Source organism: Leucoraja erinacea, chromosome 19, assembly GCF_028641065.1.
Source record: "Leucoraja erinacea ecotype New England chromosome 19, Leri_hhj_1, whole genome shotgun sequence".
In the NCBI taxonomy this organism is placed as follows: Eukaryota; Metazoa; Chordata; class Chondrichthyes; order Rajiformes; family Rajidae; genus Leucoraja; species Leucoraja erinaceus.
This window is the reverse complement of record NC_073395.1, coordinates 34,329,640-34,349,911: the sequence shown is the minus strand read 5'-3', so window position 1 is coordinate 34,349,911 and position 20,272 is coordinate 34,329,640. Positions and strand designations below refer to the sequence as shown.

Here is a 20,272-nt window from a genome sequence, read left to right as displayed (position 1 = left end):
TTTGCCTCGGTAATATTCCTTCCTCGTCGTATATCCTAGTCGTGTGTGTGTGGTACATTACCAAATACTCAAAGTAATTCATTTATGTGAGTGACACTGTCAATATCACTCAAAATCCCAATACAAGTCATCGTTTTATTCATACTGAGAAGAATTTTGCAAAGTGTATTTTCAACAAATTAAAGTGGGTTTGGCCACCAGCAGAATTTTAAGGAACATTAAAGTATTAGGGATAATGCATGATGTCTATGGTGACCAAAGAGGATTACAGAAATGTGTTAAAGGTGAAAGAGTCATCAGAAGCTTGGCATTCTGGTAGATAAAAAGATGATCTGTAAAAATGTTCACTTATTTAGTACATGCTGATAAGTGTGAAGGAGTGAATGTTATGATCTTTAGCTGGTGAATCTGTACGGAACCAACTAACTATTGTCCAAGTAAATCAGTCACTTCTGCTCCCGTGCATTGAAAGGTGGGAATTGAAAAAAACTATCTGGAAGTTCGACGTCAGCACGTGACCTTTTATTCTATCGTGAACCATTAAATCCAGCGAGGAAACACGGGTTCCCTGCACTGAGGGGTTGAATAACACTGTGCATGAGGTACCTCTAATTTAGGCCAGTTTAGGCATGGAAAATCTCATAAGACCATGGATTTGAATTGTCAGAAACCTTGATTGAAGCGTCAAATACAAGAAACTAATCTATTATTCGTTACACTTTTTTTTAATTAACTTGTTGTAGTTTAAGTTATTTTTAGTACATTTATTTTAATATTTAATTTTTAAATCTATTTGAACTTTTTAAATGATTATCAATTATCTTCTGAAATAGTTAAACCCTCTGGCAATGGTGATCTGTCAAAATGTTGTCCCAGATTCTTGGCTGAAGCCCAATTGCTGTCCACAGCCCCTTCCACATCACAAGACAATCGAAGGCATCGAGTCCTCCAGGAAAATCGATTGATCCCTTTCAGCTGCAAAAGTGAAATGTAGCCATGGGAATAGCACAAAAGGCAAATGCTTACTGCAGGTCACATTGAACATGATCAGGCCGGCTGTATCCTGAGTTTCTCTGAAATATTGCGGTATCAGCTCAGCCTATGCAACTAGAAATTGGATTTTTTCATTTGGTTACAGGTTCTGACACTTGAACCTTTGCAGAAATAAAAGGTACCCGATTTAATGTTGGAAGGTAAAGAGGGGAAATACAAAATTATTAGATGGTAAAACTACTTGAAGTATCTGATAGGCAAAGCAAACTTCAATGCTTGTTAAAATGTTTTTAATATTTGAAATTAGTAATGAAATCCATTTACTTGCAGACAGTGAGTAACCATGTAAACTTAAATATGTTTTCACGGACTTGTCAGATAAATCTTCCATTGCTTTTTTCTGACTTTTGGAATATTGCCCTTGGTATTAGTTTAGAAGAAATCTATTAGGCACAGTGGCCACCTTCTCAATTTAAGTTAATGAGGGGAATTGGCTGTATTAATGTTTTCATTATTGTTTTGTGCAAAGAAGAATTAAGTTTCCAATATGTTGGCTTGAATTAATTTTAATTGATTCAGTTGCATCTGTGTCTCTGTGATTCACTGGGATTAATTGGCTGACTGTTGCTAAGGTAACATGTCCACTGCTTTATATTGATCCTTGTGAGGCAGTATCGTATTTTGAATTTTTTGAAAGGAGCATTGACGACTGGTGTAGTTGGGAGCATTTTATGCCTTTGCTGAGGCTGGTTTCAATATGCTTTCACCTATCTATTTTTGCAATGCTGTATGCTAAAGGACCTTTTGTGTTCCGTACTGGTACCTGAATCCCCACAAGCACAGTACAGTCCCTTGATGGAATGAAACGGGCCGTCCACAAGTGTTTTATCAGTTTTCAAGTGAGCTTGGTACTTTTTTTTCCCAATAAGTATTTGCACTGTTGTCTTTAGCGGTTTGCCTTCAGGGTATTTGAAAAAAATGGTCCTTTTTTTTTTGTCAAATATTGATTGACGTTTACGTACCATCAACCTGCTCAACAAATGGTTTATTCTTGCCAGTGGGCTTTGAACCCATTAATCTACTAGTTTCCAGTTGCTAGGCCACATATGCTACTTTTCCATCTGATTTGAGTGCAGGTAGCTTGATTCTGCACGGTAGATCAGCTGTTAAAGTGGTGCGATGCATGTGGGGATGGCAATTTTGCTTCATTGACTGCTCTAATGTTGGGGAAACCAAATTAATGGGAGAATTTGCATTCTTATTCGGGAACATTATTGAGCATCAGTAAGATGTCTCTTATTATACGATCCTTGTTGAAGTTGTGGACATTTTAAAGATCGGAAGAAATTGTAGCTGAATTTGAGGCTGAGCCATTCCAACAGTCAGACATGATCCCGTGGAGAAGCTATCGGCTGCCCTTTTTCAATTAAACACTTTCAACCACAAAATAACATTCAACTTCTGATCAGGAGGTCACTATCTTTTGCGCTGACTGCGGCAACAAATGTCGTGTAGAGAATAACAAGGAGTGATTGCTTAAATTGTTGTGAGAAGTGAACACACCATTTCCTTGAGAATGAACATGGTTTCAGCCAGAATGTTTGTATGTCTGAGCATGGGCCACAAACACATTGAGATTGTTTTGTGATGGAGTTTCACTATGTTCCCACGCACCATCACTGAATCAAATGCCTCCAATCACCTGAACCAAATGGCTGGCAACTCCAGTTTAGGCAGTTGGCTAGCAGAAGCATCTTATTTAAACCATGTTAAAAGCTATCTTTCTTTTTATTTTAACGTTTAAATTCAAGTTCATTCAGACCGACCATAGAACAGTGCAGCACAGGAATTGACCCTTCAGCCCCCAATGTTTGTGTTGAGCATGACGCCATGTTAAACTGATCTCATTTAGCTGTACGTGATCCATATTCCACTATTCCCTGCAACTTCCATGTGCCTATCTAAAAGCTTCTTAAACACCACTATCGTAACTGCCTCCACCACCACACCTGGCAAAGTGTTCCAGGGCCCCACTACTTTCTGTATGCGGGAAAAAAACTTGCCCCACACACCTCCCTTCCCACCTTATAGCTCTAGTGTTGGACATTTCCACCCTGGGGATAAAGGGTGACTGTCTATCCTGTAAATGCCTCTCATAATTTCATATACTTCTGTCTTCTCCCCTCAACAGGGCTCTCGCTTAACTTTTTTTCCCTGTTGCCAGCCAGGCAACCTCGGCAGCTTTTTAGGTTGCCAAAGCACAGTTTAGGTGGTCATTTAAGACGGCTTGCATGACACGTGCGATAATGTGCTCGGACGAAGTGCGTAGTTACCAGTCGGAATTATGGTCAATGAAGCATTCACATATTATTTCTGCTTCAAATAAAGTCACAAACTAAACATATTCACCAATCAAGACATGATGTATACCACAATGACATGCAGCAAAATTACAATACAGTATCTCATCTCTTTTTACACATTGCAATGAATGCAATTTCTATTATCTCTTTCCACTTCCAAACAAAAATATGGTTATTCAGCGTATGATCAACCTCGGCGAGACCAAGCGCAGGCTTGGCGATCGCTTCGCACAACACCTCCACTCAGTTCCAATAACCAACCTGATCTCCCGGTGGCTCAGCACTACAACTCCCTCTCCCATTCCGAATCCGACCTTTCTGTCCTGGGCCTCCTCCATGGCCAGAGTGAGGCCCACCGCAAATTGGAGGAACAGCACCTCATATTTTGCTTGGGTAGTTTACACCCCAGCGGTATGAACATTGGCTTCTCCAATTTCAGGTAGTCCTTGCTTTCTCCCTCCTTCCCCTCCCATTCCCAGCTCTCCCGCAGCCTACTGTCTCCGCCACTTCCTTTCTTTTTCCTGCCCCCCCCCACCCCTCCCAACATCAGTCTGAAGAAGGGTGTCGACCCGAAACGTTGCCTATTTCCTTCGCTCCATAGATGCAGCCTCACCTGCTGAGCTTCTCCAACATTTTCGTCTACCCATTCACACAAGTTGTTATCCCACTTTCCTCACCCACTCCCTGCACATTAGGGACAATTTTACAGAGACATGTTAACCTACAAAGCCAATACGTCTTTGGGATGTGGGAGGAAACACACACGCTTGCAGGGAGAATGTGCAAATTCAACACAGACAGTGTCCGAGAACAGGATCGAACACAGATCTCTGGCGTGTGAGGCAACGTCCACCAGCTGTGTCACTATATTTTATTTTCCAACACACAAAAAATTATACATTGATAACTTTGGTTATTAAAAAAAAAAGAATCTATCCATTTTCAGTCTTAAATCTCCAAGTGATGCTATGTCCCCCTTTACAGCTACTGTATGTTTTAATTTAGTTCAAGGCTATTGGGGCAGTACATTGGCCATAAATTTGCTGCCTAAAATTGCCAGAGACCCGGAATTGATCCTGAATATGGGTGCTGTCTGTATGGAGTTTTGTTTTCTCGTTTATAACATTGTTTACAGAGTACTATGTTTACATATTCTATGATCCTTATGCTGCTGCAAGTAAGGATTTCATTGTTCTAACTGGAACGTGAGAGAATAAAACACTCTTGACTTACGTTGCTGATATGTGGGATAGAACTAGAGTACGGGTGATCGGTGGTCGGCGTGGACTCGGTGGGCCGAAGGGCCTGTTTTCACACTCTTTAAATTAAACTAAAAACACTAAAACCAGAGGAAATGTAAAGAAGGGTTTCTACCCAAAACGTCACCCAATTGTTTTCTATCCAGAGATGCTGGCTGCTCCATGGAATTCCCCCACACAATTAAAGCAATGAATAGTCTTCACCCTACCATAGGTACCAACCAGACGCAACCAAATTTAAGGTAGCTTTTTTTTTTATCCCAAGAACCCTTTTTTGCTTAAGTCCAAGTCAAGAGAGTTTTATTGTCATGTGTCCCATATAGGGCAATGAAATTATTGCTTGCTGCAGCACAACAGAATATGTAAACATAATACAGAACAGGAGATACAGGTTCAGTGTGTCTATATACTATAGACCATATATATACACAATAACTAAACATATAAAATGCAATAGGCTGTTATTTTTCAGAGTTTTGAGTTTGGTGGTGGTGGGTCCACCAATTTAAATTCCATTTCGAATATTTTTGGAGGATCAGGAAACCAAGATGCACGAGTCAGTCCAGGGAGTTACTGCAGCTCCAGGGAGTGATTCTGCGTTGTGTTTCAGCGGTCGCGGTGAGGCAGCGACTGGACAGCAATGGCGGCCAGAGCTCCCACAATGCAAAGGGATGGAGAAAGTGGCCGACGCCGACCAGTTGCCGTGGCAGTGCGCATGTGCAGGGCCGCACAAGTGCACAACCACGGCCGATGATGTGCTCGGCCGAGCCGAGAGCTAGCAAGTGGAGCCGAGAGCTGGCGCCGAGCGCCGAGAGCTAGTGCCGAGCGGACACCCAAGAGGTAGCGGAGAGCCGAGCGCCGAGACCCGGCACGGATGGCGGGCGGGTGTCCCGGTTGCTTGCCAAGCCAGGCAAAATGGCATGTCTTTTAGGTTGCCCGGCGGGATTGTAAGTTGCCATTGGCACCCGGGCAACCATTAATATCGAGCCCTGCTCAACCTCTGACGTTCCAGAGAGAACAGTCCAAGTCTATCCACCCTCTCCATGTAATCCAGGCAGCATTCTGGTAAACCTCCTCTTCACCATCTCCAAAGCACCCACACCTTTCCTGTAATGGGGTAACCAGAACTGCATGCAATACTCCAAATGCAGCCGAACTAAAGTCCTAGAGAGCTGCATCATAACTTCCTGACTCTTATATTCAATGCGCCCTAGCAATTAAGGTAACCATGCTATACACCTTTATCACCCTTTCTACTTGTGCTGCCACCTTCAGTGAACTTGGACTGAGATCCATCTCTACATTAGTGCTGTTAGAATTGTCATTATCATCACAGTGCAACATTATATGTTGCCTTCCTACTATATATATATATATATATATATATATATATATATATATTAATTTGTTCAAGAGGAAGTGGGTAGCAAACAGAAAAAGATTAAATAAATTGTTCAAACTCCAGACCCTCTGCAATTACGAACAACTCTTAATCCATTAATTTTAATTAGTCCTCCATTTTTTTGTGAAAACATTTCATTGTTTGGTTTTGAAGTCTTGCACTTTAAGGAACTACTAGAGAAAGGTTGCAGGCTAAATATAATAAATCATTTATGACTCCACTAAACCGTTTTGCAAAGTCCACTCACCACTTTGCCACACCACGTCCAAGTGTACTAATAGGGTTTGACTGTTTTTTGGCATTTCATTAATCATGCCATTATAACATTTGCTTAACACAATATAGTGACGGGATAATTGATTAATTTCAACTGTGGTGGAATATAATAGAGTAGAGAGTATTTAATTTGGCAGCTGTGGCAGGCAATTGAATTGACTGTCATAACCATTCAGAAATAGGGTCAGTAGAGTGTTCATAGCAGTGAGATGTGATGAGGATTTGTTTATATTCACCAATTTAATAGTGATAACTTGCTTGTAGGTGTTACCCTGCGGTTCTGATGTTACCTGCTATGTGAAACACTAAATTTTTCTAAAAGTTTGAATCTTCCGTTAAAACACTTCAACAATTACTTTTGCAAAGCTTGCACCGTGTCATTGGAGACGATTTAATGCATACAAAGTTTTCATTCTATATTCCATTCATGGGTCCTCGGCAGGAAATTATTTGTACCCATGAAACACATTTTGTTGAGCATTTTTGTCAGTCCTAGTAGCCTGGGGGAAGTGTCACTAGTGCTTGTGTAAGTATTGGCTAATCATGTGCTCCACGGACTTCAGCATGGTTACAAGTTGTTGATTGACTTCACATGCATGGCACCGCACTGTAATAGAACAGCGACATGCAAGAATGTTTGTTTGATCCTGACAAGTGGACAATTAATCGAATTAGATGATAATGAGGATAAAAATCCTTTGGGGAAGCGTGCAGAATGCTTTGTCTTTCTGTAATGCTTGCTTAATGTTGGTGTGATATTTGACTCTGCATTAAAGTTTGACAAGTGTCAACTTTGTGGTAAAAGCTAGTTTCTACCAGCTTCGTACCATAGCTAAAATCAAACCATTCCTCCAATTCGACAACCTTGGAAAAAAATCATCCACGCATTCATCACCTCCCCCCTTGACTACTGCAACTCCCTATACACTGGCATCAGCCAATCTTCCCTGTCCCACCTGCAATTGGTTCAAAACGCCGCAGCGAGACTTCTGACGGGTACCCGTAAAAGGGACCACATCACCCTGATTCTGGCCTCTCTCCACTGGCTCCCAGTACGGTACAGAATCAACTTTGAGCTCCTCTTGTTCGTATACAAAGCCCTTAACGGGCTTGCCCCCCCCATATCAAAAATTTTCTAACCCACCATTGTCCAGGTCCCTCAGGTCAGCCGACTTGGGGCTACTGACTATCCCGCGGTCTAGGTTTAAGCTCAGGGGTGACCGCGCTTTTGCGGTTGCAGCACCTAGACTGTGGAACAGCATCCCTCTCCTCATCAGAACTGCCCCCTCCATCGACTCCTTTAAATCGAGGCTCAAAACCTATTTCTACTCCCTCACGTTTTTGAGGCTCTCTGAGGGGGCGCTGTAAACAGTTTATGTATGTATTGTTAGGTCTGTGTACCATTGTAAATAGCACATTAGTATCTGCTGTGATGTACAGCACTTTGGTCAACGTGAGTTGTTTTTAAATGTGCTATACAAATAAAATTGACTGACTGACTAATGTTAAGAACAAATGTGTCCGGGAACAAGCTCTCTTGTTGTGTGTTATCCATCACCTTGTACCAGTGGACCACTGTGGTCTGAAACATGATTGTCAGTTGTGCTGTCCTCTTGCCACTGTCTGTCAGTAGCTGCCTGTTCATATATATATATATTGAGCTGACAATGCAAAAGCCTATTTTCAGCTAAGCTCTGATCAGAAATCCATAGAAGTAGCGACCTTTCGCATGGGAAGATGGGAGTTTAATTACCATATGCAATCAGTTGGTGCAAACCACTCCAAATGCAGGTCTTCTCAAAATTACAAAGATGAAATCTGTCCATCAATTTAATTTTAACTGCTTTGCTAATGTAACTATTTGGTTATTTTTGGTAGCAAAATTGTGAAGTGTACTTACTGTGCAGCTGGGAAGAAACACTTTCACAATTTTTCTGTAAAATATATTTTACAGAGGGGAGAGGCTAAAGTATGAATCGGTCATTTAATTTGTCAATAAGGCATAGGTGCGGGTTGTAGGCTCCTATATGAAACTTGGCAAGATGTGGCAGAATTGGTCGACATGTCACTTCTATCTTCTACCTGAGGAATTTTCCAGCACTGATTTTAGTAACCTGATATTTATGCTTCCCTTGAGTTTTCTGTTAGCTTGTACTGCCCTCTGTCTGAACGCAGTAGTTAGCTTCAGGATGAATGTTTATCAGCACTGTGCAACTCAACTCCCTGCCTTCCCAGCTGAGTCGGAACCTGGCTTAATGTAGTGTATGTCCGTCATCAGGGAAGACGGAGCAGATCAGCTGGTGTCCTTATCAACAATTTTGTGATTTGCTGGGCAAGAAGGCAGAATTTTATCCCACTGCACAGACTGATTTTTCTTCTTACAAGGCTGGTCGTCATTATTTTTAAATTCCTGTCTCTGCTATTAACTCATTCTTGTTTCCTTTTGCTTTTTCCACCAGTATTGCCACCTGTTTTCTGAAGTTGTTGCTCTTTGCTAGGATGCAGGTTGAGCACTGTACCTCACCTGCCTTTCATCCCTGTCCTGATCATGACTGCCAACTGGCTATTTGATCACAGGTGGCCAGCAGCCAACCCTATTTGCCTTGCTTGTTCAGCATGTACACCAGCAACTGAGATCAAGAAACCTAGCTCTTTTCCCCACCCATCTTCCCCTTTCTAATCTAGGTGACATACGACTAACTTCTTCTTCTTCTTGCGTTTGAGGCAGCAGAAGTCCGCAGCAAGTTGATGCCATCCGGTTCGACATCCGTAGGTGCCCGCCCTAAAAAGGGGGCATGCTCCGGGTTGGCACCAAACTGCGGCGCTGCTGCTGTCTCTGTTTGTTGGCGTTTGGCTGACTGAGGTCAGTTGACAGGGCTCACCATGGGCAGGTCGACAACATGAGCCCTATACAACTAAGTGAAGCAAATGCACAAATTGCCCAGCTGAAGTACATTAATTTAGCACAGACAGGAGATTAAGTGTTGAAATCTGTTCCGAACAAGACAACTACTTTCTGGTTGAATAGATTGGGCCATTAAAGCAGCACACTGGGGATATTTAACACTCTTTTACAGTTTTAAATGCGTAATTATGTCTGCTTCTATATAATGTTGCAAAAGCTAACAATAAAAGACACGGTCTTAATCTATACAGATTGGAAATTGGAACTGTGGGAGGAAGATACCTATAGATTACATATCAAAATTTGGAAAAATAGATCTCTTGACAGCGATAAAAGGAGAAACGAGTAGATATTTGCTGGCAGGCAGATAAAAATGATGGAGGAATTCAGCGGGTGAGGCAGCATCTGTGGAGCGAAGGAATAGGTGATGTTTTGGGTCGAGACTCTTCTTCAGACTGGTGTGGGGGTGGTGGGGGCGGGAACAAGAAAGGAAGAGGCGGAGACAGTGGGCTGTGGGAGAGCTGGGAAGGGCAGGGGAAGAGGGAGAAAGCAAGGACTACCTGACATTGAAGAAGTCAATGTTCATACCACTGGGGTGTAGAAATTTGATGGCAGTTTCTCTATTCAAAAAGTGAACAAATTGTAAAATGCAAGCAGAATTCAGGTGAGCGGTTGTATCTTTGCAGTGACCAGGCCATTGATTAAAGCAGGACCTGTACAATACAGAGGATATTGTACTTGGCAAGTGTTGACCCTTGCATACAAGAATATTGATGGTGTCATTTTCTGCCTTTTCACATCTTTACAATTTATTTATGTTATCCTTTAATTCCCCTCAGCCATCAGGCTATCAAACCTGGCTCGGACAAAATTATTAAAAACCCATTATCAGTTATTTGCACTTTATCAGTTTATTTATTTATGTGTGTATATATTTATATTATAGTATATGGACACACTGATCTGTTTTGTAGTAAATGCCTACTATGTCCTGCGTGCTGAAGCAAAGCAAGAATTTCATTGTCCGATCAGGGACACATGACAATAAACTCACTTGAACTTGAACTTGAACTAATCTTTGTATTAAATTTTGATCCTTTAACCAGCACCCCACTAGGTAGTGCATTTAAAATCCCAAATCATTGCCTGAGAAACAATACCTTTTCATTAAGGGAATTGTGGAGCTGGTCCAGGAGAATGAAGCTAAGGCCAAAGGTCTACCATGATAATAAAAATCTGAGCCGCATGGACTACCGCTACAGGTGCACAACCTTTTATCCGGAGTTCCGGAAACCGAAAAGCTCCAAAAACCAGCCATTTTTTCCAGGATGTCGTCTGCACACCAAAGCTCGCGTTTGGCGCCAAACTTGACCCGAAACGACCCACCGTCAACCCAGGTCTGTACTACTGTAGCGGCTGCCTCCTCCCCGGAGACCGGGGAGACACTTAAACATCTGTAAATCATTGCTTAAATGTTAGTCAGTTAGTTTGGAGGGCTTTTATGTGAAGAAGGGAAGGGGGTGGGGGTTAAGGGGTAAACTTTAATTCTTAGTCCCCTACCTGGTCGGAGAGGCGGGGAGCGGTCAATGCCTTACCGGGTCGCCGTGCAGTAAGCTCCGCAGCGCTGTGGCCGCCAACTCCCAGCTGGGGCTGCGGGCGTCCGGCCGCGGGCGGCGCCGGTTGTAGCTCCAACCCTGGCAACTCTACCCCTGGCTGCGAGGCGCTCCAAATCCACCGCCGCCCGTGGCAGGACGCCCGCAGCCCCAGTTCCGCGAATATTGGGAGTCGGCGGCGTCGCAGCACTGGGATACCAGCGGGGAGCGGGCAATGCCTTACCGGGTCGCCGTGCGGTAAGCTCCGGAGCGCTGTGACCGCCGACTACCAACATTTGCGGAGCTGGGTCTGTGGGCGCCCGGCCGCGGGCGGCGCTGGATTTGGAGCGCCGCGCAGACGGGTAGAGTTGCCGGGGTCGGAGCTCCAACCGGCGCTGCCCGCGGCCGGACGGAGCCCCCAGCTCCCCAGCTCCGGGATGTTGGGAGTCGGCGACCAGGTAGGGGACTAAGAATTAAAGTTTCCCCCTTCACCCACCCACCACATAAAATCCCTCCAAACTAACTGACTTTGAGGTGATTATTGAGTTATTTGAATTGAAATTGAATTGAATAAGTTTATTGGCCAAGTATGTGCACATACAAGGAATTTGCCTTGGTGCTCCGCTCGCAAGTAACAACACGACATACAGTAGACAATTAAGAATGACACATAAAACATTAAACATTAATAATAAAACATTGTAGTTTAAACATGTGAATGAAATAAAATACCAGAGCAAAAGGAAGCTACGGACTTTTGGCTGTTGAGTAGAACTACTGCTCGTGGAAAAAAGCTGTTTTTATGTCTGGCTGTGGCAGCTTTGACAGTCCGCAGCCGCCTTCCATAGGGAAGTGATTCAAGGAGTTTGTGGCCAGGGTGAGAGGGGTTAGAGATGATCTTACCCACTGGCCCTTGCAGTGTACAGTTCGGCAATGGGGGGGGAAGGTTGCAGCCAACAACCTTCTCAGCTGATTGGATGATTCGCTGCAGCCTCCGGATGACGTGCTTGGTGGCTGAGCCAAACCAGACCATGATGGAGAAGGTGAGGACAGACTCTTTGATGGCAGTATAAAACTGGACCTTCATTGCCTGTGGCAGATTGTGTTTTCTCAGCTGCCACATGAAGTACTTCCTTTGTTGTGCCTTTTCGCCTATCGAGTCGATGGTAGCCGCTCATTTCAGGTCCTTGGAGATGATGGTTCCAAGGAACTTAAAAGACTCCACAGATGTGACTGTGGGGTTGTTGATGGTGTGTGGGGGGGAGGGTGAGCTCTCCTAAAGTCTACAATCAATTCCACTGTCTTAGGTATTGAGCTCCAGGTTGTTGTGATAGCACCAGGACACCAGCTGTGTCACTTCCTGTCTGCAGGTAGACTCCTCCCCATCCTGGATCAGTCCAATTGTGTTGTGTTGTATGCAAACTTGAGAAGCTTATGTTGGTGATCCCCAAACTCATTGTTGCAAGTATGATGACATGCAAAATGCAGTTATTTTCACTGTATATGCACACATGATAATAAGAATAACAAACTAATAGCAATACCAACATGTCGAAATGATTAAATGTTTGAATTTTGTCATTCTCAAACTTCAAAAACCTTAAAACATAGGTCTGTGACACACAAATGACAAACATTAAAACAATTCAGAACCTGTTTAAATATTAAGATCATAATAAGGTAAATTACCGTCTCTCTTGCAGCCATCCCTCCTCAAACTAAATGGAATCACTTTTCTTTAATCCGTCTTAATTTGTGCATTGTGAACACATTTCCCAGTGTAGTTGCTGGGGAAATGCCGTCAGTCTGTGCACAGCCTAACAGTTACAGATGTGTACAAGATTCCTGGAGGGGGGACCCTTGGGTAAAAGTATGAAGGGGCAATTCTGGAATCATTTCTGTTTCTCGGCCGTGCTGGTCACATGAAGTGCTGTAACTTTGCCAATGGGAATAATACGATAAGTATTTTTCATGCTTATGATTATATATTGGTCCTGTATTACATCAAACTTTGGGTATTTTTTCAAATTTCCTGGAATTCTGATTAGATTGTAAAACCATAGCATGACTCTGAGCTCCTTTACGATTCTCAGCTTGCTGCGGGTTCTCCGCTTGCAGACAGCCAGTCTTCAGCTGATGGGTAGCTGGAGCACACATGACAAATGTTGATCATTCCAACTCCGTGCCAAGAATGGCCAAGATCGCCGATCCTTTATCGCAAGCGGAGATTGAAGATGCGTTGATTGTGAACCCATGTGTATTTGCTATGAGCATAGATTTTACAGCCAAAGAAATCAAAATTTGATCATCTTTCCTTCAGAATAGTTTGATTTATTCTGATCAAACTGTCTATATAAAATGTAGCCAAGTTCAAAGATGCACTCTATTCTCAGGTGGTTTTCATGGTGCATGAAGAATTCATGAATTATTTTCACACATTGGGGCAATCTGTACAAACGCTTGCAATTTTTTTTCAATTTAACTTTTGTTTTCATTTTGAAATCCATGGTTTGTTTTTATCTCCCATGAGAATTTGTTTACGTGGCAATGACTCTCCCATGAATGTTAGGTCGGGTTTCTTAGGGAAATTCATTTATGCGTCAGTTTTCTAGTTAATGCTTGGATAGTAAAATAACGTCATGATTTTAATGCCTTGTAGTTTATGGGAAAAGGTGTTGGTCTAATCAGGTAGGTTTACAAATTCATAATTGTGGACAACTGGTCCATATTATCTGAAGGAATATGACTCAAATTTAAATTTAAAAGCTGCTAGCTTCATCCATAACACTCATGCAAGCAATCAAATTATTATCCTGCATATATTAGTTTGTCATCAAACAATAATAGCCATCGGATATGTCATTCTAGATAATTTCACTTTCCTGTCAGCTTGAATAAAATAACTGCCTTTAATCTGTGTGGTACAGCTGCAGTTGTATACGACCACTTTCATATGCAGGTTTTGGAGATTTTACTGCAGAGATGTCTAACGTGAGGTCTTCCACGAGTGGCTATTCAACTGTCCAAGTGCTTTCACTTGTCAAGCTTGAGTTTTTTGTTTCCTGGATTTTGTGAAAGCAACTTCAGTAGCTCCGCTCCTGGATTTAACCTAATATCAATAATCCTCTTTTGCAAAGAAAGCCCATGTCTCGACTGCCGTTGCTAACTGCTATTCCATCAACCAAATCCGTTTCCTTCCCAAAATTCTCCAGCTTGCTGGCTGATTCCAAAATCCATGCCCATTACCTCTGACACCTGTATCAATCAAGAATCTATCAATCTCCTCCTGAAAAATGTCCATTGACTTGACCTCCACAGCTGTCTGTGGCAATGAATTCCACAGTTCACCACCCTCTGACTTAAGAAATTCCTGCTCATCTCCTTCTCAAAGGAATGTCTTTTAATTCTGAGGCTGTGGCCATTGGTCCTGGACTCTCCCACTAGTGGAAACATCCTCTCCAAATCCACTCCATCCAGGTTTTTGCCAGGCTGGGACAGACGGCAACAGCTTCACACCGTGTCCTAAAGCTTGTGTCCTGTCCCGCATCACCCAAGGCAGCAGAGATGTTATAGGAGAGGGCAAGCACCGTAACAAAGTAGTTCACGATGGTGTGGGTAACATTCAGGAATGTTTATGCATGTCACATCATGAATATTACTGAAGAACGGTCTTGACCCGAACTATAATCTATACCTTTTCTCCAGAGATGCTGCCTGACCCACTGAGTTACTCCAGCACTTTGTGACTATTTTCCCTTCACCCATCTGCCCAAGCCCACTCTCCCCCCTCCTTTCCTATGTTCCTTTCCACCCATTAAACCTCTCTCTGCCTTTACATTTCACTCCTCTTTCAAATTTGCTCTACTTACCTACATGCATTTTTCTTCTTCACTTTTTAGTCATAGAATGATGCAGTGTGGAAACAGGCCCTTCAGCCCAACTTGCCCACACCAACCGACATGTCCCATCTAAACTAGTCCCACTCGCGCGCGTTTGGCCCATATCCTATCCATGTACGTGTCCAAATGTCTCTTAAACATTAGGATAGTCCCAGCCTTAACTACCTCCTCTGGCAGCTCGTTCCGTACACCCACCACCCTTTGTGTGAAAAGGCTACCTCAGATTCCTGTTAATTTCTGAAATATTGGTCATAACTTTGGTGCAAAAATGCTCCAAAACAAGGCTCAGAATGCATCAGAGATCATCTAAAACCCCTGAGCTTCAAGGGCCCTTAAGTGGGCCCTGGACCCCGGCATTGAGGGACTTCACGCTTTGCGCTTGTGAGTTGCGCTGCGCCCACATTATTGACTAACGTTTTTCGTAATCCTGTCATGCCACCCCCCTTTTTGAAAAGCTTTGTACGGGCCTGGACTGACTTCTCTCCCCCCCCCCCCCAATCTTTGCACATCCCCAATCCTTTCTACTCGTCACTTTAATTTCATGTTTCAAGTTTTTGTTTTTCTGTGTTTTCATGACTGTTGGCAGATCACTTTCCCTCCTGGGATAAATAAAGTTCTATTGTATTGTTAAATCGAAGATGGGCGCTAAATGGTGGGGTAAGTCAGCGGGACAGGCAGCATCTCTGGAGAAAAGGAATGGGTGACGTTTTGGGTCGAGAATCAGTCTGAAGAAGGACCTCGACCCGATATGTCACCAATTCCTTCTATCCAGAGATGCTGCCTGTCCTGCTAAATTACTCCAGCATTTTGTGTCTATCCCCTATTTTGAAGAAGTTCTGAAGAGAGGTCCCGACCCTAAACAAATCCATGTTCTCCAGAGATGCTGCCTGACCCGCTGAGTAACTGAGTATCTTTTTTTTGGAATATTCAGCAGTCTAACTTCACCATCTTAGTGTCATAGAGTCATATAGCGTGGAAACAGGCCCTTCAGCCCAACATCCCCACGCCAACCAACATACCCCATCTACACTGCTCTCACTTGCCAAGGTTTGGTCCATATTCTTCTAAACCTATCCTATTAATGTATCGGTCATAATGTATTTTAATCATTGTGATAGTACCTGCCTCAACTACCTTCTCTGGAAGCTCATTCCATACACCTACCACCCTTTGTGTAAACAAAAGTTGCCCCTGATGTTCCTGTTAAATCTCTCCCCACACACATAAACCTATGGTCGCTGGTTCTCGACTTCCCCCACTCTGTGTACAAAAACTCTTTGTATTTACCTTATTTAATCCCCTCATGATCTTATTCTCTAAAAGATCACCCCTCATTCTCCTGGACCCCAAGGAATAAAGTCACAGCCTGCTCAACCTCTCCCTGTATCTCAGTCCCTTGAGTCCTGGCTACATCCACATGAAGCTTTTCTACACTCTTTCCATCTTAACAACATATTTCCTACAGCAGGATGAACAAAACTGAACTCCAAGGTAGACAAAAATGCTGAAGAAACTCAGCGGGTGAGGCAGCATTTATGGAGCGAAGGAAATAGGCGACGTTTCGGGTCGAAACCTTTCTTCCGACAATTCTCCAACGTGGCCTCGCCAATGTCTTGTGCAAGTGCATCTAGCCTGTCCAACCCCTTAAGAATTTTGTAAGTTTCTATAAGATATCCCTTCAATTTTCTAAATTCTAGCGAGTGCAAGCCGAGTCTATCCAGTCTTTCTTCATATGAAAGTCCTGCCATCCCAGGAATTAGTCTGGTGAACCTTCTCTGTACTCCCTCTATGGCAACAATGTCTTTCCTCAGATTAGGAGACCAAAACTGTACGCAATACTCTGACTGATGAAGGCCAATGTGTCGCAAGTCTTCCTGACCACTCTAAATCTACCTCTAACAAATCTTTTAAATCTTCTATGTACCTGCACTCCATGAACCCACTGCTCCACAACACTCCCCATAACCCTGCCATTTTCTGTGAAGGTCCTGCCGTGGTTTGACTTCCAAAATGCAACACTTTGCACTTATCTGTATTAAACGCCATTAATCATTCCTAAGCCCACTTGCCCAATTGATCAAGTTCCTGCTGTAATTGTTAATAACCACCTTCATAATATACAATGTCACCAACTTTCATATCATCTGCAAACTTGCAAATAACGCCTTGTACATTTGTATCCAAATCATTGATATAAACCACATGCAGCAAAGAGCCCAGCACTGATCCCTGAGACCACTAGTCACAAGCCTCCAGTCCTAAACCCAACCTTTCACCATTACCCTCTGCTTCCTTCAATGAAGCCAATTCTCTATCCAGTCGGCTAGCTCTCCCTGGATCCCATGCGACGTAACCTTCCAGAGCAGCATACAGACCCTTATCAAATGCTTCCACTGTCACGCACGATGGATAGCTGAAGACTCGATTATTCCACTGCACTTAAGTAATCTTCCTTCTTCTACCCTCTGGGATCATTTTTCAAACTAAACTGAGTGTTACCGTGCATCAGTGCTGTCATCCATTACTTTTGTGTTTTCGAACCAAAATCATCGCAGCCACATGTTCGTCCATCATCGCTTCCTACACTTGCTGCTGACCACATTGAATGGCGGTGCTGGCTGGACTGGCCGAATGGCCTGCTCCTGCACCTATTGTCTATTGACCCTATTCTTGATGTGTTCTAGCCACAAAATAATCCAAAATGGGTGTCCTGCACTAATTGTTTTAGGTGTTAAGTTCACAAATGAATCCTACCTCAAGAAAGGAATCTAACGAACCACTCTTGCATGTATTTGTTCTTTTTTTAAATTGTGTCAGTTTAAGGGATTCATAATGAATGGGCGTGAGACCTGTAAAAGAAAAACTGGTCGGCAATATTTAACTTTTCTATTCATTCTTGGAACTGAGGCAGGGCAGGAAAGGTTAACATTTATTGACCATCTTTTATTGAACGTGAACGTTCTTGGTTCACTTCAATTATGCGCCGACAATACAGTTTTGAATTGGATATTTGAGAATCCCTCGGGATTTAAAAAGATTTGCTTCTACTCTGTTTCTTTGGTTCTGAGATGATTGATGAGGCCACTGTGGGAAGTGCAGCCTCTTCCACAGTCGGGACGGGAGGTGCCTGATGTGAGTGGATAGATGGTGAACTGATGTGCTCCTTCAGCTATTTACACTGAGCTTCTGTCTGCTCCCAGCACATGGATTCAAGGTTCTCAATACCTCCCAAGTGTATCTTCCCTTCTTTGAACAATGAGGTGATCGCCAAGAGTCAGTATGAATATTACATTTTTACTGAACATGCCATCAGCACATCCTTGAATCTTTAGTCGGTCTGACTATTAGTCTCTTACCAAGATAGAGCTTAGTATTCTTCACAGTATTGTAAAACGCCAGATACGAATAGCACATTTCCTCAACTAAAGAAAGCATTGAGCCTCTTTAGAATTTTAGAAGCATCCCGTGATTTAATTGTCCCAATAATGATACTAGGTTTTTAATTCCACATTCTATATCGATTTGAATTCCTATCTATTTGAACATTTATCCGGAAAGTACTGGTAGACAAATTTGAGGCCGGGGGCTGTTTTTGGAAGAAAATTCATAAATAATAGAGAAGCATTTTGAATTGTGTGGATTCATGGAATAATGCAGCATGCAGCATCAATATTTTGTAAAGCAATTTTTCCTTCCTTCTGTATGTGCATTTTGTGTTTACTCTGCCTCTGAGCTCACTTTATCAGCCAATTAATTAAATATTTTTCTTTGATTTTATTGTTAACGGTGTGATTGTTGGGGTCGGGGCAATGATATGGAAGTCAGTCAGGACTAGAATCTGTGAATTCCCCTTCCTGTTCCCACACTGACCTTTCTGCCAAGGCCACCTCCATTGTCAGAGTAAGGCTATTCGCAAATTGAACAAACAGAATCTCACATTTGCTTGGACAGCTTACAATCCAGTGGTATGAATATTGATTTTTCTAACCTAGTAACCCCTGTATTCCCTCTCTCTCCATCGCTCCCAAACCCAAGTCGCACCAGGTTCCCGTTCTTACCTAGCAAATGGCTAACAATGGCCCGTTTCCTTTCTCATCGTTACTTTTTTTGTATGTCTTTTATTCATTTGTTCTCCACTTCACTGTCTGTATCTCTCCTTTCCCTTTCCACTGAAGAAGGGTCTCAACCCGAAACGTCGCCCATTCCTTCTCTCCAGAAATGCTGCCTGTCCGCTGAGTTACTCCAGCATCTTGTATCTATCTAGAATCTGTCCATTGGTTATAGACAGCTGTCACCTGGCTGGGCTGCAGTATTGGGGAGGCCTGACCTGGGCTGTAGAAAACCAGCACGAAGGAATGTTTGTTTTGGTGTGAGGTGTTAATCACTCAAATGTGGCATGGGAGAGCCATTTGACCCGCTGTGTCTGTCCTGACCAAAACAGTTGTGGTAAATCCTACTCAGCTACTGGTCCATTAGATGATTGGTTGTGGCCCTTTAAATGCTTATCCGAGTATTAAATAAATATGGAGAGTTTCTATTTCCACCCATCCAGAGCAGTGCATTCTAAACTTTGACTTCTCATAAAGTACACACCTTGATGTCCCGTGGCATCTCCTCCCACCCTGCTCCTTTATCATTTATTGGCATCAATTTGCTGTAAAATTATAATTTAATCCCCACAAGCATGAGATGATGGATTTTGCAAGTCAAATAGGAGTAAGACATTTACAGGAAATGGTAGTGAGGAACTGATGATGCTGGTTTAAACCAAAGACGAACAAGAAAGGCTGGAGTAACTCAGCGGCTCAGGCAGTATCTCTGGACAAAAGTATCTCCTAACCCATCTTCAGACTGAGAGTCTGGTTTTTCCCTGGTGAAAACCTGACTCTCCTGACTCTGTCAGAAGAACGGTCTCGACCCAAAACATCAGCTGTTCCTTTCCTGTTGCTGTTTGACCCCCTGAGTTACTCCAGCCTTTTGTGTCTAGGTCTACAGTAAATGGCAGGTCATTAATGAATGTTGATGGACAGAGACTTAGGAGTCCAAGTGCATAGTTCCCCAACAAAGAGCAGCACTAGTCAATAGGATGGTAAAGAAGGCACATGGTATACTTACCTTCATAGGCTGGGATATCGAATGTAAGAGTTGGGGTGTTACATGGCAACTTTATAAAATATTGCACTTGGAGTATTGTGTGTGGTCCTGGTGACCACATAATAGAAAGAATGTGATTGCACTGGAGAGTTTGCCGAGATAATTCATCAGTATGTTGCCTGAATTGGAACATTATAGATATTGGGAAAGATTGGGCAGGTTGGGCTTGTCGTCCCTAGACTAAGGAGGCTGATGGGTGCCCTGATAGAAGTATATAAGATTATCAGATGCATAGATGGTTAACATAGGCAGAATCTTTTTCCCAAAGCAGTGGTATCCAAAATATGAAAGCATAGGTTTAAAGTGAGATGAAGGAGTGTTAAAGGGACACAAAGTGCTGGAGTAACTCAGCAAGACAGGCAGCATCCCTGGAGATCATCAATCTACTCAAGAAGTTCAAAACAAAATATGAAATTACAAGATACAAGA

General features: G+C 42.9%; 1 protein-coding gene across 5 annotated transcripts in view; it reads left to right on the top strand.

The window, feature by feature from the left end:
• Nucleotides 1-20,272, top strand: part of grip1 (glutamate receptor interacting protein 1) — a 444,119-nt gene that overhangs the window by 192,189 nt on the left and 231,658 nt on the right. The window lies entirely within an intron of this gene.